Below are 21,984 nucleotides of genomic sequence, written 5' to 3'. Positions count from 1 at the left end.
CTTGGATGGTTTGTGTCGTGGAGTTGACACGGCAGATGTCCTAGAGCAAGGACTTAGTCGTAGGTCCATTGCACTAGGAAGCTTAAAGGGCTTAATCGGGACAAGGGACACACGAGAGAGTTTTTATACTAGTTCGACCCCTTACGATGAAGGTAAAAGCCCACGTCTAGTTGGGATTGGTATTGCTGAAGTTTCGATCTCCAAGGGGCTCAACTCGCTGGCTTGGTTATCGACTTGGTTATTTCTTAACCTAAGCCGCCACCGGGTCGTCCCCTTATATACATCGGTCGATGCCTGGTGGCCTACAGAGTCCCGGCCGGCTCATAACCGTGTCCGGCTCGGTGACTTCCTTTACATGCCTTTCTTCACCAGTCTTTCCCTACATACGGCGGTTTACAATATCGGGCCTTAAGCCGGCCCCAGGCCTTTGGGCCTTCTATATGCTTAATAAACTATCATCTTGAATGTATATTGAGCTTCTTATGTAACCCGCCATTAGGGTTGACCCAGCCCCTCCTGGGTGGGTCATACTGGTAGTAATAACCCCAACATTAGGCCCCAGGTTGACTTTGAACTTTGTTCTTTGTCAATCTTCAATACTTAGATGAAATCCATCTTCTGTCTGAAAAAACTATGTAACCCGCCGTGATGTCATCTTTTGAAAATACAAAAAACTTTCATGACGTCATCTTCCAACAGATCTTTTATCTTTAATGCTTCCCGAGAATCGAGGCGTCTATATAGGTGGATAACCATTATTTTGTTCTCCCTTGATTTTTGCGCCCATCCGTTCGCATCTGCCCTTATAAATAGGCACGCAGCCAGTTTTTCTCATTCTCCCCTCTTCTTCATCTTCTTCCTCTCGCAGTCTCGGCTCCTGCTCGAGCTCCGCCACCGCCGCAACACTCATCGTCGTCCTCGAGCTTGGTCGCTACATCACCCTGCACTGTCCAGATAAACAGCGACGACCCTCCGCAGCAAATCCGCATCCGTAAGTCTTGCCTTCTCGTTCTTTTTAGATATGCATTAGGCTTGCGGGTTCATCGGTGTTCTTCTCTCTTCCTCATGAACTTTTTTGGTAGTTCTTCCTCCGCAGCCTCTCTTGATCCAAAAAGGAGATGTAACTCGCGCGGTAGTTGTTTTGCATTCATTTTTGATAGTAGTAGATCCCTTTTTCCTGTATAGATGCTTCGTTATAGCTGACGAACTCATCTGTACCAGATTTTTAGGTCTAGAATATTTTCTTTTTGGGACAGCCATTTGATTAAAAATAATAATGATAGCTTGGTGAAACTTGTTTATGCCAACACTTAGCTGAATCTGCTTTCTGAGAAAATCTGTAGTCATGGCGGCTTACCACTCCGGCTTTCTTTTCCTTATATGTCATTAGCCCATTAGTTAAGCCGCCATTACTTGTTTTACATCTTCAACCTTTAACTGTTAATTTTGCCGTAAATTGAACCAGCATGTTTTTTTTTATTTTTCATTCCCTTGCACATCATGCCGTCAAAGACACCCACCATCTGCAATTGGGTCCCCTCAACCATAACTGAGGATCGTTTAAAAGAGTTCTTCCTCATTGGGTTTCTGCCCTTAAAAAGCATCATGTCTTATCGTGCTCCTGACCCGGAAGAAGAACGACCCAATCCGAAAGACTGCAAAGTGATCGTCTTTACTGACCACATGAACCGTGGCTTCTCACCGCCCGGTTCAAAGTTTTTCAGAGAAGTTCTTCACTTCTTCAAACTCCATCCTCAGGATATTGGGCCCAATTCCATATCCAATATTTGTAACTTACAAGTGCTCTGTGAGGTATATCTTCAGCAAAAGCCGACTTTGGAGCTATTTAGAGAATACTTCTATCTGAACCGGCAGAACAAGTGCACCAACGGCCTTAGCTTAGAGCTTGGAGGCATCTCAATTCAGCGTCGGCAGGGTGTTGTCTTCCTCTCATAGTTTTACCAAGTCACCCAAAGGACTGGAACCAAACTTGGTTTTACTGTCAGGACATCTCACCTGCCAACGAGAAGCCACTGCCGGGTTACCGCCCCGATCGTCTAGACTCCAAGTTCGCACTGCCAGATAAACTTACTATTGCTAAACGCAAGAAGCTACTTCCATCTATCAGAAGAATCAATAGTTTGTGTTGGGGAACGTTGCAGAAAATTAAAATTTTTCCTACGGTTTCACCAAGATCCATCTATGAGTTCATCTAAGCAACGAGTCAAGGGAGAGAGTTTGCATCTACATACCACTTGTAGATCACGAGCGGAAGCTAGCCAAGGGGATGGTGATGATGGAGTCGTACTCGAACGTGATTCGGATCACCGATGTCCAAGTGCTGAACGGACAGCACCTCCGCGTTCAACACACGTACGGGACGGGAGATGTCTCCTCCTTCTTGATCCAGCAAGGGGGAAGGAGAGGTTGAGGAAGATTGCTCCAACGGCAGGACGACGGCGTGGTGTAGTTGGTGCAGCAGTACTCCGACAGGGCTTCGCCAAGCATATACGGAGGAGGAGAGGTGTTGGGGAGGGGAGGGGCTGCGCCTTGGCTTGTGTTAAGCTCCCATGCGCCTCCCCACTATATATAGGGGTGGAGGGGCTGGTTTCTTGCCCTCCAAGTCCATTGGGGCGTTGGCCAAGGTGGGAGGAAAGAAATCCCATCATTTCCTTCCCCACCGATTGTTATCCCCCCTTTTTAGGGATCTTGATCTTATCCCTTCGGGATATGATCTTATTCCTTCTAAGGGGGGATCTTGGTGCGCCTTGACCAGGGGTGTGGGGCCTTTCCCCCACTACTCACGTTCATGTGGGTCCCCCCATGCAGGTGGGCCCCACTCCGGAACCTTCTAGAACCTTCCCGGTACAATACCGAAAAATCCCGAACATTTTCCGGTGGCCAAAATAGGACTTCCCATATATAAATCTTTACCTCCGGACCATTCCGGAACTCCTCGTGACGTCCGGGATCTCATCCGGGACTCCAAACAACATTCGGTAACCACATACAAACTTCCTTTATAACCCTAGCATCATCGAACCTTAAGTGTGTAGACCCTACGGGTTCGGGAGACATGTAGACATGACCGAGACGTTCTCCGGTCAATAACCAACAGCGGGATCTGGATACCCATGTTGGCTCCCACATGCTTCTCGATGTTGTCATCAGATGAACCACGATGTCGAGGATTCGATCAAACCCTGTATACAATTCCCTTTGTCAATCGGTACGCTACTTGCCCGAGACTCGATCGTCGGTATCCCAATACCTTGTTCAGTCTCGTTACCGGCAAGTCACTTTACTCGTACCGTAATGCATGATCTCGTGGCCAACACTTTGGTCACCTTGAGCTCATTATGATGATGCATTACCGAGTGGGCCCAGAGATACCTCTCCGTCATACGGAGTGACAAATCCCAGTCTCGATCCGTGTCAACCCAACAGGTACTTTCGGAGATGCCTGTAATGCACCTTTATAGTCACCCAGTTACGTTGTGACGTTTGATACACCCAAGGCACTCCTACGGTATCCGGGAGTTACACGATCTCATGGTCTAAGGAAGAGATACTTGACATTGGCAAAGCTCTAGCAAACGAACTAAACGACCTTTGTGCTATGCTTAGGATTGGGTCTTGTCCATCACATCATTCTCCTAATGATGTGATCCCGTTATCAACGACATCCAATGTCCATAGCCAGGAAATCATGACTATCTGTTGATCACAACGAGCTAGTCAACTAGAGGCTCACTAGGGACATATTGAGGTCTATGTATTCACACGTGTATTACGATTTCCGGATAATACAGTTATAGCATGAATAAAAGACAATTATCATGAACAATGAAATATAATAATACTTTTATTATTGCCTCTAGGGCATATTTCCAACAGTCTCCCACTTGCACTAGAGTCACCAATCTAGTTACATTGTGATGAATCGAACACCCATAGAGTTCTGGTGTTGATCATGTTTAGCTCGCGAGAGAGGTTTAGTCAATGGATCTACGACATTCAGATCCGTATGTACTTTGCAAATTTCTATGTCTCCATCTTAAACATTTTCACGGATGGAGTTGAAACGACGCTTGATGTGCCTGGTCTTCTTGTGAAACCTAGGCTCCTTGGCAAGGGCAATAGCTCCAGTGTTGTCACAGAAGAGTTTGATTGGCCCCGACGCATTGGGTATGACTCCTAGGTCGGTGATGAACTCCTTCACCCAAATCGCTTCATGCGCTGCCTCCGAGGCTGCCATGTACTCCGCTTCACACGTAGATCCCGCCACGACGCTCTGCTTGCAGCTGCACCAGCTTACTGCTCCACCATTCAACATATACACGTATCCGGTTTGTGACTTAGAGTCATCCGGATCTAAGTCGAAGCTAGCGTCGACGTAACCCTTTACGACAAGCTCTTCGTCTCCTCCATAAACGAGAAACATGTCCTTTGTCCTTTTCAGGTACTTCAGGATATTCTTGACTGCTGTCCAGTGTTCCTTGCCGGGATTACTTTGGTATCTAGCTACCAAACTCACGGCAAGGTTTACATCAGGTCTGGTACACAGCATGGCATACATAATAGATCCTATGGCTGAAGCATAGGGGATGACACTCATCTCTTCTTTATCTTTTGCCGTGGTTGGTGACTGAGCCGAGCTCAATCTCACACCTTGTAACATAGGCAAGAACCCCTTCTTGGACTGATCCATTTTGAACCTCTTCAAAATCTTATCAAGGTATGTGCTTTGTGAAAGACCTATGAGGCGTCTCGATCTATCTCTATAGATCTTGATGCCTAATATGTAAGCAGCTTCTCCAAGGTCCTTCATTGAAAAACACTTATTCAAGTAGGCCTTAATGCTGTCCAGAAATTCTATATTATTTCCCATCAAGAGTATGTCATCTACATATAATATGAGAAATGCTACAGAGCTCCCACTCACTTTCTTGTAAACGCAGGCTTCTCCATAAGTCTGCATAAACCCAAACGCTTTGATTATCTCATCAAAGCGAATATTCCAACTCCGAGATGCTTGCACCAGCCCATAAATGGATCGCTGGAGCTTGCATACTTTGTTAGCGTTCTTAGGATCGACAAAACCTTCCGGCTGCATCATATACAGTTCTTCCTTAAGATGCCCGTTAAGGAATGCTGTTTTGACGTCCATCTGCCATATCTCATAATCATAGTATGCGGCAATTGCTAACATGATTCGGACGGACTTTAGCTTCGCTACAGGAGAGAATGTCTCGTCGTAGTCAATCCCTTGAACCTGTCGATAACCCTTAGCGACAAGTCGAGCTTTATAGATGGTGACATTACCATCCGCGTCTGTCTTCTTCTTAAAGATCCATTTGTTTTCTATCGCTCGCCGATCATCGGGCAAGTCTGTCAAAGTCCATACTTTGTTTTCATACATGGATTCTATCTTGGATTTCATGGCTTCAAGCCATTTGTTGGAATCTGGGCCCGCCATCGCTTCTTCATAGTTCGAAGGTTCACCGTTGTCTAACAACATGATTTCCAGGACGGGGTTGCCGTACCACTCTAGTGCGGAACGTGTCCTTGTGGACCTACGAAGTTCAGTAGCAACTTGATCCGAAGTACCTTGATCATCATCATTGGTTTCCTCTTCAGTTGGTGTGGGCATCACAGGAACATTTTCCTGAGCTGCACCACTTTCTCGTTCGAGAGGTAGTACTTCATCGAGTTCTACTTTCCTCCCACTTACTTCTTTCGAGAGAAACTCTTTTTCCAGAAAGCATCCGTTCTTGGCAACAAAGATTTTGCCCTCGGATCTTAAGTAGAAGGTATACTCGACAGTTTCCTTAGGGTATCCTATGAAGACGCATTTTTCCGACTTGGGTTCGAGCTTTTCAGGTTGAAGTTTCTTGACATAAGCATCGCATCCCCAAACTTTTAGAAACGACAGCTTAGGTTTCTTCCCAAACCATAATTCATACGGTGTCGTCTCAACGGATTTAGACGGTGCCCTATTTAAAGTGAATGTAGCTGTCTCTAGAGCGTATCCCCAAAATGATAGCGGTAAATCAGTAAGAGACATCATAGACCGCACCATATCCAATAGAGTGCGATTACGACGTTCGGACACACCGTTTCGCTGAGGTGTTCCAGGCGGCGTGAGTTGTGAAACGATTCCACATTTCCTTAAGTGTGTGCCAAATTCGTGACTTAAATATTCTCCTCCACGATCTGATCGTAGGCACTTTATCTTTCGGTCACGTTGATTCTCCACCTCATTCTGAAATTCCTTGAACTTTTCAAAGGTCTCAGACTTGTGTTTCATTAAGTAGACATACCCATATCTACTTAAGTCATCAGTGAGAGTGAGAACATAACGATATCCTCCGCGAGCCTCAACGCTCATTGGACCGCACACATCGGTATGTATGATTTCCAATAAGTTGGTTGCTCGCTCCATTGTTCCGGAGAACGGAGTCTTGGTCATCTTGCCCATGAGGCATGGTTCGCACGTGTCAAACGATTCATAATCAAGAGACTCTAAAAGTCCATCGGCATGGAGCTTCTTCATGCGCTTGACACCAATGTGACCAAGGCGGCAGTGCCACAAGTATGTGGGACTATCGTTATCAACTTTACATCTTTTGGCATCTACACTATGAACATGTGTAATATTATGCTCGACATTCATTATGAATAAACCATTGACCATCGAAGCATGACCATAAAACATATCTCTCATATAAATCAAACAACCATTATTCTCAGACTTAAATGAGTAGCCATCTCGTATTAAACGAGATCCAGATACAATGTTCATGCTCAAACTTGGCACTAAATAACAATTATTAAGGTTCAAAAATAATCCCGTAGGTAAATGTAGAGGCAGTGTGCCGACGGCGATCACATCGACTCTGGAACCATTCCCGACGCGCATCGCCACCTCGTCCTTCGCCAGTCTCCGTTTATTCCGCAGCTCCTGCTGTGAGTTACAAATATGAGCAACGGCACCGGTATCAAATACCCAGGAGTTACTACGAGTACTGGTAAGGTACACATCAATTACATGTATATCAAATATACCTTTGGTTTTGCCGGCCTTCTTATCTGCTAAGTATTTGGGGCAGTTCCGCTTCCAGTGACCCTTCCCCTTGCAATAAAAGCACTCAGTCTCAGGCTTAGGTCCATTCTTTGACTTCTTCCCGGTAACTGGCTTACCAGGCGCGGCAACCTCCTTGCCGTCCTTCTTGAAGTTCTTCTTACCCTTGCCCTTCTTGAACTTAGTGGTCTTATTGACCATCAACACTTGATGTTCTTTCTTGATTTCAGCCTCTGCTGACTTCAGCATCGAGAACACTTCAGGAATGGTCTTTTCCATCCCCTGCATGTTGTAGTTCATCACAAAGCTCTTGTAGCTTGGTGGGAGCGACTGGAGGATTCTATCAATGACCGCCTCATCTGGGAGGTTAATGTTCAGCTGGGTCATATGGTTGTGCAACCCAGACATCTTCAGGATGTGCTCACTGACAGAACTGTTTTCCTCCATCTTACAACTGTAGAACTTGTCGGAGACATCATATCTCTCGACCCGGGCATGAGCTTGGAAAACTAGTTTCAGCTCTTCGAACATCTCATATGCTCCGTGATGCTCAAAACGCTTTTGGAGCCCCGGTTCTAAGCTGTAAAGCATGCCGCACTGAACGAGGGAGTAATCATCAGCGCGAGTTTGCCAAGCATTCGTAATGTCTTGGTTCTCTGGGACGGGAGCGTCACCTAGCGGTCCTTCTAGGACATATTGTTTCCTGGCAGCTATGAGGATGATCCTCAGGTTCCGGACCCAGTCCGTATAGTTGCTGCCATCATCTTTCAGCTTGGTTTTCTCTAGGAACGCGTTGAAGTTCATGTTGACATGAGCGTTGGCCATTTGATCTACAAGACATATTTGCAAAGGTTTTAGACTAAGTTCATGATAATTAAGTTCTAATCAAATTATGAACTCCCACTCAGATTAGACATCCCTTTAGTCATCTAAGTGTTACACGATCCGAGTCGACTAGGCCGTGTCCGATCATCACGTGAGACGGACTAGTCATCGTCGGTGAACATTCTCATGTTGATCGTATCTTCCATACGACTCGTGTTCGACCTTTCGGTCTCCGTGTTCCGAGGCCATGTCTGCACATGCTAGGCTCGTCAAGTTAACCCTAAGTGTTTTCGCTGTGTAAAACTGTCTTACACCCGTTGTATGTGAACATAAGAATCCATCACACCCGATCATCACGTGGTGCTTAGAAGCGACGAACTGTAGCAACGGTGCACAGTTAGGGGAGAACACTTCTTGAAATTTTTGTAAGGGATCATCTTATTTACTACCGTCGTCCTAAGTAAACAAGATGCATAAACATAATAAACATCACATGCAATTATATAGTTGTGACATGATATGGCCAATATCATATAGCTCCATTGATCTTCATCTTCGGGGCTCCATGATCATCTTGTCACCGGCTTGACACCATGATCTCCATCATCATGATCTCCATCATCGTGTCTTCATGAAGTTGTCACGCCAACGACTACTTCTACTTCTATGGCTAACGCGTTTAGCAATAAAGTAAAGTGAGTTACATGGCGTTCTTCAATGACACGCAGGTCATACAAAAAATAAAGACAACTCCTATGGCTCCTGCCGGTTGTCATACTCATCGACATGCAAGTCGTGAATCCTATTACAAAGAACATGATCTCATACATCACAATTCATCATTCATCACAACTTCTGGCCATATCACATCACATGATCAATCGCTGCAAAAACAAGTTAGACGTCCTCTAATTGTTGTTGCATCTTTTACGTGGCTGCAATTGGGTTCTAGCAAGAACGTTTTCTTACCTACGAATAACCACAACGTGATTTTGTCAACTTCTATTTACCCTTCATAAGGGCCCTTTTCATCGAATCCGCTCCAACTAAAGTGGGAGAGACAGACACCCGCCAGCCACCTTATGCAACTAGTGCATGTCAGTCGGTGGAACCGGTCTCACGTAAGCGTACGTGTAAGGTTGGTCCGGGCCGCTTCATCCCACAATACCGCCGAAGCAAGAAAAGACTAGTAGAGGCAAGTAAGATGACAAAATCCACGCCCACAACAAAATTGTGTTCTACTCGTGCAAAGAGAACTACGCATAAACCTGGCTCTGATACCACTGTTGGGGAACGTTGCAGAAAATTAAAATTTTTCCTACGGTTTCACCAAGATCCATCTATGAGTTCATCTAAGCAACGAGTCAAGGGAGAGAGTTTGCATCTACATACCACTTGTAGATCACGAGCGGAAGCTAGCCAAGGGGATGGTGATGATGGAGTCGTACTCGAACGTGATTCGGATCACCGATGTCCAAGTGCTGAACGGACAGCACCTCCGCGTTCAACACACGTACGGGACGGGAGACGTCTCCTCCTTCTTGATCCAGCAAGGGGGAAGGAGAGGTTGAGGAAGATTGCTCCAACGGCAGCACGACGGCGTGGTGTAGTTGGTGCAGCAGTACTCCGACAGGGCTTCGCCAAGCATATACGGAGGAGGAGAGGTGTTGGGGAGGGGAGGGGCTGCGCCTTGGCTTGTGTGAAGCTCCCATGCGCCTCCCCACTATATATAGGGGTGGAGGGGCTGGTTTCTTGCCCTCCAAGTCCATTGGGGCGTTGGCCAAGGTGGGAGGAAAGAAATCCCATCATTTCCTTCCCCACCGATTGTTATCCCCCCTTTTTAGGGATCTTGATCTTATCCCTTCGGGATATGATCTTATTCCTTCTAAGGGGGGATCTTGGTGCGCCTTGACCAGGGGTGTGGGGCCTTTCCCCCACTACTCACGTTCATGTGGGTCCCCCCATGCAGGTGGGCCCCACTCCGGAACCTTCTAGAACCTTCCCGATACAATACTGAAAAATCCCGAACATTTTCCGGTGGCCAAAATAGGAATTCCCATATATAAATCTTTACCTCCGAACCATTCCGGAACTCCTCGTGACGTCCGGGATCTCATCCGGGACTCCAAACAACATTCGGTAACCACATACAAACTTCCTTTATAACCCTAGCGTCATCGAACCTTAAGTGTGTAGACCCTATGGGTTCGGGAGACATGTAGACATGACCGAGACGTTCTCCGGTCAATAACCAACAGCGGGATCTGGATACCCATGTTGGCTCCCACATGCTTCTCGATGTTGTCATCGGATGAACCACGATGTCGAGGATTTGATCAAACCATGTATACAATTCCCTTTGTCAATCGGTACGTTACTTGCCCGAGACTCGATCGTCGGTATCCCAATACCTTGTTCAGTCTCGTTACCGGCAAGTCACTTTACTCGTACCGTAATGCATGATCTCGTGGCCAACACTTTGGTCACCTTGAGCTCATTATGATGATGCATTACCGAGTGGGCCCAGAGATACCTCTCCGTCATACGGAGTGACAAATCCCAGTCTCGATCCGTGTCAACCCAACAACTACTTTCGGAGATGCCTGTAATGCACCTTTATAGTCACCCAGTTATGTTGTGACGTTTGATACACCCAAGGCACTCCTACGGTATCCGGGAGTTACACGATCTCATGGTCTAAGGAAGAGATACTTGACATTGGCAGAGCTCTAGCAAACGAACTAAACGACCTTTGTGCTATGCTTAGGATTGGGTCTTGTCCATCACATCATTCTCCTAATGATGTGATCCCGTTATCAACGACATCCAATGTCCATAGCCAGGAAATCATGACTATCTGTTGATCACAACGAGCTAGTCAATTAGAGGCTCACTAGGGACATATTGAGGTCTATGTATTCACACGTGTATTACGATTTCCGGATAATACAGTTATAGCATGAATAAAAGACAATTATCATGAATAATGAAATATAATAATACTTTTATTATTGCCTCTAGGGCATATTTCCAACAGTTTGTTGGGGAACGGTTTAACCGGAGTCGATCTAACCCGCTGCTAGATCTCATGGCGGATTATTGCTTTAAGGCGTCGTTCAAAATTGATGTATGAATATGGTGGAGACCCGGACGACTCTCTCCGTCATACCCCGGTTCAACTAACCGAGAAGGACATTGTCTCTATGTCAAACCTTCTGGTGAATGCGAAGTATGAAGATTGCAGTATGGTTGGGTTAAATCCCTTCTGTAAACTTAACCCGGTACTAGAAGTAAGGATATTTTGATCTTTTTTCCTTTGTGTTTTGTCCAGCCGTATTGTTTATCACTGATCCTTCCTATTGTCTTTGTAGGCCAACTCTGATTTTTGGAAAGTGAAATATGATCACGAAGCTGCCAAGAAGGCGAAACTCGCTGCCATGAACGCCAAGAAATCAACTCGGAGATCGAAGAAGAAAAAGAAGACCACTGCTGAAGATTTAATGAAACTTGATGACACGTCTGACTCGGAGGTAGCCCTTGATTCCTTTGGCCAATTCTTTAACAATCTTATTGACACTGATCCTTACCAGGATGACACCAGGGCCAGTCAGGCCGGGGAAGCAGAGGTAACTATCATTTCCTTCGACTCAGTGCCCTTTCCAAGACACAAAGTTCGACGAGTGATCCGTAAAGTAAGGTTTACTAACCCCTTAGCTCACTTGGATCCCAACTTTCATTTGAAAAAGCAGCAACATGAAAGCCGCTGTGAAGTTGGGATTGAAGAGGAACCGGCTGTCGTCCTTCAACAGACCCCTCGGAAACGCCCGAACGAGGTTTACTTATTACTGTCTTTAACTCGTTTTAATGAATCCTGCTCCTTGTATTTCTTTTAACTCTTTTCTTTTATCCTTTCAGGAGGTGTCTCGTTCTTCAGGCGACACATCACAAACACAATTTCTGTCTTTCAAGACTGCTCCTGGGTAATCAGAAATCCTCCTTTCTTTCGGGTTGCTCAATTGTACCTTTATGCTGACAATCCTGCAATATTTTTCCTTAGTGGTCAGGATAAATCCAAGAAGACAAAGGCAGCTAAACCGGCGGAAGACCCGCCAGTGCTAGCATCTGAACCGGCTAGGCCACCTTCTCCATTGGCTAACGCTCCAGAACACCCGCCTATTGACAATGAGGCAAATCCTCCTGAGATGACTTTTGATGAAGCCATTATGAATCCTTCTACAGCTGGACCGTCAACCTCAACCAACCTGCTGTCTCCACCTGCTCAAGATGTTCAAATTACTGGGAGCCGCTTTGTTGAGCCGGGGAACCCAACGGTGCTGGCTCGATGCACAGCAAAGCAAGAAGCATTGGAGAGGCATAAGGTTCACTTTGATGTTGCCAACTATGACCGTCTCAATGTTAGTGATATCTTATCCGGCTATCTCAGTCATGTACACTCCAGTCGTGAGTCTGAGATCGAGATGGTCAAGCAGCTTCAGTTGAAGTATGAGGTACGTTATTTCCGGTTTACTAATATTCCTTCAGCCCCCAAGTCTTCAGATTATGAGAGAACGGAATAACTTGTAGACTTAAAATATGAGCCGAGACTTTTACCTCTGAATCTTTGCCTGATATTGATAGAGCAAAAAACTTCACTTATAGTCCCCAAGGACCGGTTTATTTTGATCATTAATGAATCGGTACTTTAGAATTTAAAACCGTCTTCAAAGTACTTAACATTCTGGTTTAACCTTGATAAACTTGCTGAACTGCATACATTAGCCCCCAAGTGCCAAGTGTTGTTACTTTGTAAGGGACTTGGGACTTTAAATATGTTTGTAGAGTCGTAAAAAATTGATTTGGCATACATTAGCCCCCAAGTGTCAAGTGGTTTATTCGTATAGTACTTGAGACTTGAATCTTGAATTTGGATATTTGAATTTGAAACCAAGTCTTGACTTATCTGAACATTTCACAGAATGCCTTGTCTGAATTGAACTCTCAATTGACTGACGCAAAGACCCGACTAGCGAGTCAGGAGTCAGAAATCAAATCTTCCACCTCCAAACTGCAAATAAGCCTTTCTGCAACGGAAAATTTGAAGACCAGCTTTGCTGCCAAGGAGAAGACTTGGGAAAATGAGAAAACACTTCTGACCCGACGAGCTGAGACAGCCGAAACAGCTCTGAAAGAAATTTCAATAGAGTTGAACGGTTTAAAGGGCCGGGTGTCTCAGATGGTCGCTGCTATCTTTGGTAAGCTGCCTCATTTGACCTTTCGTATATTTTTTGCCAAACCGGAGTATAATCCGCCAACTGACTCTGTTAAAAATATATGCAGGTCCGCGAAGTAAAAATCTGAGCCAAGACCCGTTGATTAAGCTGAAGGCAGTATACACTTTAGTTGAACAATTGTATATCAGCGCACAACGGGCTCTGGCTGCCATCTCTCCTGCTAATCAAGGACCTAACCGGCTCAGTGACGTCCTGAAGAAGCTATCCATCCTTCCTGCCAGGTTCCAAGAAGTAAAACGCTCCTGCACGCGAGCCAGAGCTTTGACTTCCCTAAGCCGCTCCAAGGCTTGGGTGCCAGACCTAGACCCGACGGACGTGGCAAGGGGCTATCCTACCATGAAGGAGGATCGGTCTCCTTTTGATCAGGATGACTTCATAGCCTGCGTCCGTGAAGTCCGGCCTCAAGCGACTAGTCTTGGAGATGACACCAATGTGGACAAGTACCAGCCGGGTTTTGATAGTGAGAATAAGAAGATGGCCCATCCCTCATATAAAGTAACAGACTTAATCCCACCAGTGAGAGAAGATACATTTGCCTCAGAGGTTGACCCGGTCGGCCTGATTGACGATGAAGCCAAATTTGTCGCCATGAACAGCTTTGATTGGTCAAAACCCAACTTCCAACAGACTCAAGATGGTGAACCGGCGAGGGAGGGACAATGATCATCTTCATGGGCTTATAAAGCCTTGTAATAGCTTAGCTGTTAAAACACCGCATGTTTGCTTGTGCCATCGCGCATAAAATACTTATATGTGAATCTGTGTTTCCAGATGCCAATGTTTAATGCTTGCTTATGCATCGCTTAATGCTTATCTCTGCAATGTTTGAACTTTGTTCCTGTAAATACAAAGAAAAGACTGGCATGGTGGTTTAGAACCAAACGGGTTTAAACACCTAATGTAGAGCCAATATATTTACCTTGATAAAAACAGAGACAAATATAAATTCGAACTTTTTTAGTTAAAGCAGCAGGTAAGCATGTATAAGTAATGACCATACCTGATCCCTATTGATCCTTAGATCACCGGTTTAAATAAGCCGGGTGATTGAATTTGATAACTCAATATTTAATGATCATTATACCTTAGTAGCTCATACCTTTTGATCCTTGAACCGCTGGATTGAATGACCCGGGCGGCTGTGTTGTCCAATAGTTGAGCTAGTGAAGAAGACCAGGCTAATTTATTTGTAATATTGAAACAACAACAAACTAAAAGGCAAGCAATAAATAATAGGCATAATTTTAATATTGTATTCAAAAGGTTGGGGGTTTCTGATTCGAATACAACCAGTAAACCGGACCAAAGGGGTTAAGCTAAGGTTCGAATACGACCATATAGCCCCCAGTGGCTTTGGCGTTGCACCGATCAAGAGGGTACCGACCGCTATGTTCTCTTTGGTTCGAATACGACCTATGTTTGAAAAGGAAGCCCCCAAATGACCTTGAGAGGTTTTTAACGACCCTGATTCGAATACGATCCAAGTCGGACTCAAAGGGGTTAAGCTATGATTCGGATACGATCAAGAAGCCCCCAGTGAGTTTTGGCCTTGAGCCGATCAAGAGGGTTACGACAACTATGTTATCTTTGGTTCGAATACAACCTATGTTTGCACAGGAAGCCCCCAAGTGACCATGAGATTTGCAGCTAGATTCGGATACAATCATAAGCTGGACCAAAAAGGTTAAACTTGATTCAAATATGATCAGCTCCTTAATAGTCATTTGTAAATAAGAAATAATAAAGATGCATAGTCTGTGAAAAGAAAAGAGACCGATGGTCTTACTTTATTTCTTATCATAGTATATACAACGTGAACGTATGTACATGATGAGAGCCGGCGGCTCAGGTGTAATATGGCCGAAGTTGAGCAATGTTCCATGGCCGGCGGGTCTCCTCTTCCGACTTATGCGAGTCTGCATGCTCTCGAACGTCAATGAGGTAGTATGACCCATTGTTTAAATTTTTATTGACCACAAAGGGTCCTTCCCAAGGTGGGGATAACTTGTGTGCATCTGAAAGATCCTGGATGAGCCGGAGCACCAAGTCGCCATCCTGAAAAGTCCTGGACTTAACCCGGCGGCTGTGATAACGACGCAGGTCCTGTTGATAAATTTCCGACCGGGCCGCTACTAAGTCTCTTTCTTCATCCAACAAGTCAAGTGCATCCTGTCTGGCTTGTTCATTATTAGCTTCAACATAAGCCACCACACGGGGCGAGTCATGGCGGATGTCACTAGGAAATACTGCTTCTGCTCCATAAACCATGAAGAAAGGTGTGTAACCCGTAGACCTATTGGGCGTAGTATTGATACTCCATAATACCAAGGGTTATTCCTCTACCCAAAAACCCGGCATTCGTTGTAAAGGAACCATAAGCTGGGGTTTGAGCCCTTCCAAAATTTCCTGATTGGCTCTCTCAGCTTGACCGTTGGATTGAGGGTGAGCTATAGAAGAAACATCAAGCCGGATGTGTTCTCGTTGACAAAATTCCTCCATAGCTCCTTGGGATAGATTAGTGCCATTGTCAGTGATAATACTGTGTGGAAACCCGAAATGGAAAAATCACTTTTTTTCATGAACTGAACCGCCGCGGCTGCGTCACATTTACTCATAGGCTCCGCCTCAACCCACTTGGTGAATTTATCAACTGCCACCAGGAGATGTGTCTTTTTATCCTTAGACCTTTTGAAAGGTCCTACCATGTCAAGCCCCTAGACCGCAAACGGCCAAGTGATTGGAATCATCCGGAGCTCTTGAGCCAGCACATGTGCTCGTCGTGCAAATTTTTGACATCCATCACATCTACTGACCAGATCTTCTGCATCAGCGTGAGCCGTCAACTAGTAAAAACCATGACGAAACACCTTGGCCACTAAAGATTTTGACCCGGCGTGATGACCACAATCGCCTTCATGGATCTCACGAAGGATCTCTTGACCTTCTTCAGGGGAAACAAAACGCTCCGGAAACACTGCGATGGTATAACTCTCCATCTGAAATCGTCATGGACTTAGATTGCCGGGTTATCTGTCAAGCCAGGGTCTCATCCGCTGGCAACTCTCCCTGGATCATGTAAGCCAAGAACGGCACCGTCCAATCTGGGATGACATGAAGAGCCGCTACCAACTGTGCCTTCGGGTCAGGAACAGCTAAATCTTCTTCGGTGGGCAACTTGACAGAGGGGTTATGCAAAACATCCAAAAAGGTGTTAGGTGGCACCGGCTTACGCTGAGACCCCAGCCGGCTTAAAGCATTAGCTACTTCGTTCTTTCGACGGTCAATGTGTTCCACCTGATAACCTTTAAAATATCCTGCAACAGCATCAACCTCTCGGTGATAAGCCGCCATGAGAGGGTCCTTGGAATCCCACTTGCCAGATACCTGTTGAGCCACTAGATCCGAATCACCAAGACATCTGACCAGGCTCAATCTCATCTTTTTTGCCACTCGAAGACCATGGAGCAAGGCTTCATACTCTGTTGCGTTGTTAGTGCAAGGAAACATCAACCATAACACATAACAAAATTTGTCACCTCGTGGGGAAGTTAGCACGACTCCAGCCCCCGAGCCTTCCAATTGCCTGGATCCATCAAAATGAATAGTCCAATATGTGTTGTCTGGCTTCTCTTCTGGCATCTGCATCTCTGTCCAGTCATTGATGAAGTCAACCAGGGCTAGAGACTTAATTGCAGTACGTGGAACATACTTAAACCCATGAGACCCAAGCTCAATTTCCCACTTGGCGACTCGCCCCGTAGCTTCTCTGTTTTGAATAATGTCTCCCAAAGGAGCAGAGCTAACCACAGTGATTGGATGTCCCTGAAAGTAATGCTTAAGCTTCCGGCTCGCCATGAATACCCCATAAACAAGCTTCTACCAATGTGGATATCGTTGCTTAGACTCAATTAGCACTTCACTGACATAATAAACCGGTCGCTGAACCGGATGCTCTTTGCCATCCTCCTTGCGCTCTACCACAATAGCTACACTAACAGCCCGTGAGTTGGCAGCCACATATAACAATAGCGGTTCTTTCTCAATTGGAGCAGCCAGGACCGGTGGCTCAGCCAGCTGTGCCTTCAGATCCTCAAAAGCAGCGTTCGCAGCATGGCTCCAAACAAAAACATCCATTTTCTTCATCAACTGATACAGAGGCATAGCCTTTTCCCCCAACCAGCTTATGAACCGGCTCAAAGCAGCCACACGACCCGCCAGCCGCTGAACATCATTGACGCAGGTTGGTTTGGCTAGGGATGTAATTGCCTTGATTTTCTCCGGGTTAGCTTCAATACCTCGGTTAGACACCAAAAAACCCAAGAGTTTGCCGGCTGGCACTCCAAAAACACACTTGGCCGGGTTAAGCATCATTTTGTAAACCCGGAGATTATCAAAAGTCTCTATCAGGTCCGTGACCAAGGTTTCCTCTTCCCTGGATTTCACCACTACATCATCCACATAAGCATGAACATTGCGCCCAATTTGATTGTGAAGACAATTCTGCACACACCGTCGGTAAGTCGCCTGGGCACTCTTAAGCCCAAAAGGCATAGACACATAGCAGAAAGCTCCAAAAGGAGTTATAAAAGCTGTGTTCTTTTGACTGCCATCTTAATCTGATGATAACCGGAATAAGCATCTAAGAAACTCAACCGTGCGCAACCCGCCGTAGCATCAATGATCTGATCAATACAGGGGAGAGCAAAAGGATCAGCCGGACAAGCCTTGTTCAGATCTGTGTAATCCACACACATACGCCAGGTGCCATTCTTTTTTAGTACAAGCACCGGGTTAGCTAACCATTCGGGGTGAAAGACCTCCACAATGAACACGACTGCCAAGAGTCGGGCCACCTCTTCCCCAATGGCCTTGTGCCTTTCTTCACTAAACCGTCGGAGAAACTATCTGACAGGTTTGAACTTTGGATCGATATTAAGAGTGTGCTCAGCAAGTTCCCTCGGGACACCTGACATGTCTGAAGGTTTCCAAGAAAAGATGTCCCGGTTCTCAATGATGAACTCGATGAGCACGCTTTCCTATTTCGGATCCAAGTTTGCGCTGATGATGAACTGTTTGGATGAGTCGCCAGGTACAAAGTCAACCATCTTAGTGTCATCAGCTGATTTGAAGTTCAATTTCGGCTCATGCTCTGTTGTTGGTTTCTTTAATGACGTCATGTATGTCGGGTCAACATGATCCTTGTAAAATTTTAACTCCTTTGTTGCACAAACAGATTCAGCATAGGCAGCATCACCTTCTTCACATTCCAAGGCTATCTTCCGGCTCCCATGTACTGTAATGGTGCCTTTATGACTCGGCATCTTGAGCTGCAAATATACGTAACACGACCGAGCCATGAACTTGGCATAAGCCGGTTGCCCAAACAGAGCATGATATGGGCTTTTGATCTTAACCACCTCAAAGGTTAATTTTTCCGCTCTGGAGTCATACTCATCCCCAAAGGCTACTTCCAGCTCAATCTTACCAACTTGGTATGCCGATTTACCAGGTACCACACCGTGAAAAACAGAGTTGGATTGTTTAAGATGTTTATCCATCAATCCCATCCGGCGAAACGTCTCATAGTAGAGGATGTTGATGCTGCTGCCTCCATCCATGAGCACCTTAGTAAACTTGTATCCACCAACCTGAGGTGCCACTACCAAAGCCAAGTGACCCAGATTATCAACCCGGGGCGGGTGATCCTCTCTGCTCCACACAATAGGCTGCTCCGACCAGCGTAGATAACGTGGAATTGCCGGCTCAACTGCATTGGCAGCCCTCTTGTGAAGTTTCTGGTCCTCTTACATAGACTGGTAGTAAATACATGATACTGCCCAGTACTTGTTGGGGAACATAGCAGAAATTCAAAATTTTCTACGCATCACCAAGACCAATCTATGGAGTAATCTAGCAGCGAGGGGAAGGAGAGTGCATCTACATACCCTTGTAGATCGCTAAGCGGAAGCGTTCAAGTGAACGGGGTTGATGGAGTCGTACTCGTCGTGATCCAAATCACCGATGATCCTAGTGCCGAACGGATGGCACCTCCGTGTTCAACACACGTACAGCCCGGTGACGTCTCCTACGCCTTGATCCAGCAAGGGGAGAAGGAGAGGTTGGGGAAGACTCCATCCAGCAGGAGCACGACGGCGTGGTGGTGGTGGAGGAGCGTGGTACTCCAGCAGGGCTTCGCCAAGCACCGCAAGAGACGAGGAGGGAGAGGGGTAGGGCTGTGCCAAGAAGGAGATTGAATTGTGTCTATGGCAGCCCAAAACCTCAAGTATATATAGGGGGGAGGGGTTGCGCCCCACCTAGGTTTCCACCCCTAGGGGTGGCGGCCAGCCCTAGATACCATCTAGGGGGGCGGCCAAGGGGGGAGAGAGGGGGGCGCACCACTAGGTGGGCCTTAGGCCCATCTGAGCCTAGGGTTTGCCCCCTTCCACTCTCCCTTGCGCCTTGGGCCTTGGTGGGGGGGCGCACCAGCCCACCAGGGGCTGGTCCCCTCCCACACTTGGCCCATGCAGCCCTCCGGGGCTAGTGGCCCCACTTGGTGGACCACCGGGACCCTCCCGGTGGTCCCCGTACATTACCGATAAAACCTGAAACTTTTCCGGCGACCAAAACAGGACTTCCCATATATAAATCTTTACCTCCTGATCATTCCGAAACTCCTCGTGATGTCCGGGATCTCATCCGGGACTCCGAACAACATTCGGTAACCACATATATCTATTCCCTATAACCCTAGCGTCATCGAACCTTAAGTGTGTAGACCCTACGGGTTCGGGAACCATGCAGACATGACCGAGATAACTCTCCGGTCAATAACCAACAGCGGGATCTGGATACCCATGTTGGCTCCCACATGTTCAACGATGATCTCATCGGATGAACCATGATGTCAAGGACTTAATCAATCCCGTATACAATTCCCTTTGTCTAGCGGTACGATACTTGCTGGAGATTCGATCGTCGGTATCCCGATACCTTGTTCAATCTCGTTACCGGCAAGTCTCTTTACTCGTTCCGTAACACATCATCCCATGATCAACTCCTTGGTCACATTTTGCACATTATGATGATGTCCTACCGAGTGGGCCCAGAGATACCTCTCCGTTTACACAGAGTGACAAATCCCAGTCTCGATTCGTGCCAACCCAACAGACACTTTTGGAGATACTTGTAGTGTACCTTTATAGCCACCCAGTTACGTTGTGACGTTTGGCACACCCAAAGCACTCCTACGGTATCCGGGAGTTGCACAATCTCATGGTCTAAGGAAATGATACTTGACATTAGAAAAGCTTTAGCATATGAACTACATGATCTTGTGCTAGGCTTAGGATTGGGTCTTGTCCATCACATCATTCTCCTAATGATGTGATCCCGTTATCAAGACATCCAATGTCCATGGTCAGGAAACCGTAACCATCTATTGATCAACGAGCTAGTCAACTAGAGGCTTACTAGGGACATGGTGTTGTCTATGTATCCACACATGTATCTGAGTTTCCTATCAATACAATTCTAGCATGGATAATAAACGATTATCATGAACAAGGAAATATAATATAATAATAACCAATTTATTATTACCTGTAGGGCATATTTCCAACAGTCTCCCACTTGCACTAGAGTCAATAATCCAGTTCACATCGATATGTGATTAACACTCAAGGTCACATCCCCATGTGACTAACACCCAAGAGTTCTGGGTTTGATCATGTTATGCTTGTGAGAGAGGTTTCAGTCAACGGGTCTGCAGCATTCAGATCCGTATGTACTTCGCAAATTTCTATGTCATCTTGTAGATGCAACTACTACGCTACATTTGGAGCCATTTCAAATAACTGTTCTACTTGGAGCTTTTCTAAATTGTTGCTCCATTATACGTATCCGGTATCTCTACTCAAAGCTATCCGGATAGTGATGGAGTCATGTACCTAGGGTAGGGTCACAGACCTGATCTAAGTACCCTGCCCGAGGACACCCTTAGAAGAGATCACCTTCCAGTCGACCTACGAGGGACTCACTCAACTGACTTGAAGGACTCGACCACGAAGACTCACTCGACCACCAGAAGGTCAAGAGGCACTCTGCACTGCAACGGCCTGTAATTAAGTAGACTTTATGATAGTAAAGACACTTTATGTGGGGCATTACCAGTAACGCCCCGGACTTAATGTACCTTAAACCCTTCATTACGTGGGTTGGCTGGGGTCCTGGCGCACTCTATATAAGCCACCCCCACAGGCAGAAGGGTTCGGCACCCTGTAATCCATATACACATAATCCACTCGACCGCCTCCGGGCTCCGAGACGTAGGGCTTTTACTTCCTCCGAGAAGGGCCTGAACTCGTACATCTCTTGTGCTTACAACCTCTCCATAGCTAGGACCTTGCCTCTCCATACCTACCCCCACTCTACTGTCAGACTTAGATCCACGACAGTTGGCGCCCACCGTGGGGCGGTGTTTTAGCGATTTTGTGGAGAAGTTGCGATTCTTCCGAGTACTTTCATCATGGTAGCTGCTGGAGTTTTGGTCGAGGGTCGAGAGATTCGTCTCGGTGCTCTCACCTTCGTCGCCGACGACTCCGCCTGGCTCCAGGAGGCTCCACTCGACGTCGATGCGCTCCCCGTCCGCGGTGCGACGCATTTTCGCGCATGTGTCCGCGGCGTTCTGCTGCGGCAACCGTCGACCCCATATCGGTCGACTCCCCTATCGACCACCCTCCCGGTCTCCCGCCAGCGCAAGCGCTCGGGTCGGTCGAGGCTTCAGCG

The sequence above is a fragment of the Triticum aestivum genome, chromosome 3A, assembly GCF_018294505.1.
Source record: "Triticum aestivum cultivar Chinese Spring chromosome 3A, IWGSC CS RefSeq v2.1, whole genome shotgun sequence".
Taxonomy (NCBI): Eukaryota; Viridiplantae; Streptophyta; class Magnoliopsida; order Poales; family Poaceae; genus Triticum; species Triticum aestivum.
This window is presented reverse-complemented; position numbering follows the sequence as displayed.